Genomic DNA, 4,514 nt, shown 5'->3' with positions numbered 1-4,514 from the left:
ATGCCATTGTCAGAGCAGAAAGGAACACACAATTTTGGGCCTTCATATAGGCTAGTGGCCACACCTGGTGCTGGGGGGTGGGCAAAAAGAGGGCGATGCCTTATAACGATGACTTGGTTGTACTGATTGCTGGGAAAATAAAAAAACCTTAGAAAGATGCCACCGTCCTGTGTGCTCACAATAAGAGCTCATATGTCATGGCTCACTTGACGAGAATATACCTAATTTTTATTTTGAGCTGTGTCATCTTCTTGGAGCTGGGGAGGAAATACAAATAATGATTAATATATTTGTGTTACAGTTAGCATACAGTGTACATTGAAGGCATATCTCACCTCCCTCTCAAGTTTTTTTTTATTTCAAGGTCCAGTTTCCTAATTGTCCTCTTTTTTATTTCGGACTCCAGTGCAAGATTTTCCATCTTTTTCTTCTTGTACTGAATGTCTATGTCTGCCAGTTCTATTTGGCGCCGGAGGTGGTTGCCATACAACTTTCTGATAGCTTGTGAGCTCTGAACACAATACAATTAGCGCAGCTGGAATTTGGCAGGATGTGGTGTCCTTTTATTAATACGCACTATGTTGCCAGGCTGGTTTTCCCACTGTATAGCATCTGGGTCCTGTAAAAGAAATTAGATTTTTTGATTTTGATGAGGACTCCTCACCATTGTAGAGTAAATAGTACTTTCACAGTCTTACCATGATACCTCATGCCTTCTGGAATCCAGAGAGATGGTCTCCTCCTCATCATCATCGTCTCCATCATGTGCTGTTGCACTGGGGCCTTCACCCTATCACATTTAATCGGATTCATATTGAAGCTAGTAGACAAGACATGCCAGGCCTACAGTATGCCTTTGATGGAGTACTCACTGGATCAGCATCGTCTGGTGCTTGTGCTGGTGGCTCTAACAGGAACACAGTGCTGCCAGACACTGCAAGGCAATAGGTAAACCAAAGTCAGACAGTCCAAATTGATTCAATATGAATGTGGTTGTATCCCATGTAGAGATGGAAGGACATACCTTGAATGAAGCGGGTGGCATCTTGGGAGGAACCTATGCTCGTCTCTTTCCCCCAGGGATCCCCTCTAAGACGGGCCTGCCTTTATTTAGCTCCAAGGCCATGTCCTCTGCTGGGGTAAGGTCAGCCTTTGGTGACCCACCACCCGTGCCTTGTCTGTGGGTATTCTTTTTCACTGCTAAAACAGTACAGACAATGTGTGAGCAGGCACCTTCTGGGTACAATATATGCTTGTGCTTTGTTAAATATTAGTCAGGGACCATACCATTCTGCAGAATGTTCTTGTATTTGATTTTGACCTGCTGCCATGTCCGTTTTGGCCCGTTCATGTTTAATCTACACACACACACACACACATTTAATGGAGTCACACTGCAAAAAATTACTTGGTATTTTTGTCTTGTTTTCAGTAAAAATATATTTTTTTAAAAACTTAAATAAAGATGTATTTTCTTGATTTGCTAAATGACCTAGCAAAATAAGTATAGTTTAGACAAAAATATAAACTTTAAGTAAATGTGTGCTTAAAACAAGCAAATAAAAAAATCTGTCAATATAATAAAAATTCTCTTGAAATAAGTTTACTTTTTCCATAAACACTTAATTTTAGAAAAGTTCTCGTTTCACTGGCAGATTTTTTTGCTTATTTTCCTAGGTAATTTTGCTCAAGAAAATATTCAAGATGTTTTTAGATATTTTTTTTTACTGAAAACAAGACAAAAATACTAAGTAAGAAAGACATTTTTGCAGTGCAGTGAGCAACCGACCTTGGGTCCTTTGAAAGGCGCTATATAAATTAAAGTGATTATTATAGCTCATCTATTTATTCAATTAAATTGTATTTATATAGCACTTTTCACAATTGTTTCATTCTGTCAAAGCAGCTTTACATTAATGAAAGCAGAAGAAACACAAAAAAAAAACGGTGGACAACATAAGAAGCAGAGTACAACGGCTAAGATTAAACCGTACTGAGCGTAGTAACGTTAAATAATAATGTAAGGCTTTAATAATAATTTATCATAGCTTTATACAGTGTGATGGACTTACTTTACACAATTTCACTCATATCTGCAGTGCATTTCAATTAAAAATTTAACCGTTTCATAATTACAGTACAACTGCGTTTTTGGAGATGTGAATTAAATATTTGAATTGTAATTGTGATGTTTCAGCGGAGCGGTGAGTGTGTAATTGTGCACTACTTACGCATTCAGGCGGTCTGCAATACTTTGCCACGCTTTTTCTCTTTGCTTTGTCACTGTGGCGGTGTTGCCTTTCTTCTTAATTATATATTTTACCTCCTCGTATGCCTCCATGAGGATTTGTGCTTCCGACGGGGAAAAGTACGCGGCTCTAGTTGCCATGGTAAATCAGTTAATCTGTGATCTGTGGCGGGGTCTATTTGAGTGAGCCGTGAGCGCGCACCTATCCAGGATTGGTTTCACCTGGCTTAATGAATCCGTGTCTGCTCATCCTGGCTTGGTCTTTGTGCAACCAATTAAGCCTGGACGCACATGTTTTGGCTTCATTGAGCTCAGCTTAGTCATTTATCCCGGATGTCTTAATTCTACTTTTGTGCAACAGGCCCCTGGTGTAGACTAACAGTGAAATGCCAACGTAAACAACTGGTGGAGACTAACAGTGTAATGCCAACGTAAACAACTGGTGTAGACTAACAGTGAAATGCCAACGTAAACAACTGGTCAAGACTAACAGTGAAATGCCAACGTAAACAACTGGTGTAGACTAACAGTGAAATGCCAACGTAAACAACTGGTGTAGACTAACAGTGAAATGCCAACGTAAACAGCTGGTGTAGACTAACAGTGAATTGCCAACGTAAACAACTGGTGTAGACTAACAGTGAAATGCCAACGTAAACAACTGGTGTAGACTAACAGTGAAATGCCAACGTAAACAACTGGTGTAGACTAACAGTGAAATGCCAACGTAAACAACTGGTGTAGACTAACAGTGAAATGCCAACGTAAACAACTGGTGTAGACTAACAGTGAAATGCCAACGTAAACAACTGGTCGAGACTAACAGTGAAATGCCAACGTAAACAACTGGTCGAGACTAACAGTGAAATGCCAACGTAAACAACTGGTGTAGACTAACAGTGAAATGCCAACGTAAACAACTGGTGTAGACTAACAGTGAAATGCCAACGTAAACAGCTGGTGTAGACTAACAGTGAATTGCCAACGTAAACAACTGGTGTAGACTAACAGTGAAATGCCAACGTAAACAACTGGTCTAGACTAACAGTGAAATGCCAACGTAAACAACTGGTGTAGACTAACAGTGAAATGCCAACGTAAACAACTGGTCGAGACTAACAGTGAAATGCCAACGTAAACAACTGGTGTAGACTAACAGTGAAATGCCAACGTAAACAACTGGTCTAGACTAACAGTGAAATGCCAACGTAAACAACTGGTCGAGACTAACAGTGAAATGCCAACGTAAACAACTGGTGGAGACTAACAGTGAAATGCCAACGTAAACAACTGGTCGAGACTAACAGTGAAATGCCAACGTAAACAACTGGTGTAGACTAACAGTGAAATGCCAACGTAAACAACTGGTGTAGACTAACAGTGAAATGCCAACATAAACAACTGGTGTAGACTAACAGTGAAATGCCAACGTAAACAACTGGTGGAGACTAACAGTGAAATGCCAACGTAAACAACTGGTCGAGACTAACAGTGAAATGCCAACGTAAACAACTGGTGGAGACTAACAGTGAAATGCCAACGTAAACAACTGGTCGAGACTAACAGTGAAATGCCAACGTAAACAACTGGTGGAGACTAACAGTGAAATGCCAACGTAAACAACTGGTCGAGACTAACAGTGAAATGCCAACGTGAACAACTGGTCGAGACTAACAGTGAAATGCCAACGTAAACAACTGGTGTAGACTAACAGTGAAATGCCAACGTAAACAACTGGTGGAGACTAACAGTGAAATGCCAACGTAAACAACTGGTGTAGACTAACAGTGAAATGCCAACGTAAACAACTGGTCGAGACTAACAGTGAAATGCCAACGTAAACAACTGGTGTAGACTAACAGTGAAATGCCAACGTAAACAACTGGTGTAGACTAACAGTGAAATGCCAACGTAAACAACTGGTGTAGACTAACAGTGAAATGCCAACGTAAACAACTGGTGTAGACTAACAGTGAAATGCCAACGTAAACAACTGGTGTAGACTAACAGTGAAATGCCAACGTAAACAACTGGTGTAGACTAACAGTGAAATGCCAACGTAAACAACTGGTCGAGACTAACAGTGAAATGCCAACGTAAACAACTGGTCGAGACTAACAGTGAAATGCCAACGTAAACAACTGGTGTAGACTAACAGTGAAATGCCAACGTAAACAACTGGTGTAGACTAACAGTGAAATGCCAACTTACAGGTCCGTCCCAACAACACAGAGAGATAGAAAATAGAGACATAATAGAAAAGTTA

General features: G+C 40.3%; 1 long non-coding RNA gene across 2 annotated transcripts; it reads right to left on the bottom strand.

The window, feature by feature from the left end:
* Window positions 1-210: 210 nt before the first annotated feature.
* Window positions 211-2,613, bottom strand: LOC127932516 (uncharacterized). Of its 2 annotated transcripts, XR_008145787.1 has the most exons (6): window positions 2,232-2,613; window positions 1,288-1,358; window positions 1,025-1,200; window positions 873-934; window positions 336-790; window positions 211-257 (listed from the first exon to the last, which is right to left on the bottom strand). It is a non-coding gene; the product is annotated as an uncharacterized LOC127932516 (long non-coding RNA). The 2 variants fall into 2 exon arrangements; XR_008145786.1 differs by lacking the exon at window positions 2,232-2,613 and having other exon boundaries at window positions 1,025-1,416.
* Between the last annotated feature and the right edge of the window lie 1,901 nt (window positions 2,614-4,514).

This window comes from Oncorhynchus keta, chromosome 10 (assembly GCF_023373465.1).
Source record: "Oncorhynchus keta strain PuntledgeMale-10-30-2019 chromosome 10, Oket_V2, whole genome shotgun sequence".
Classification (NCBI taxonomy): Eukaryota; Metazoa; Chordata; class Actinopteri; order Salmoniformes; family Salmonidae; genus Oncorhynchus; species Oncorhynchus keta.
This window is presented reverse-complemented; position numbering and strand designations above follow the sequence as displayed.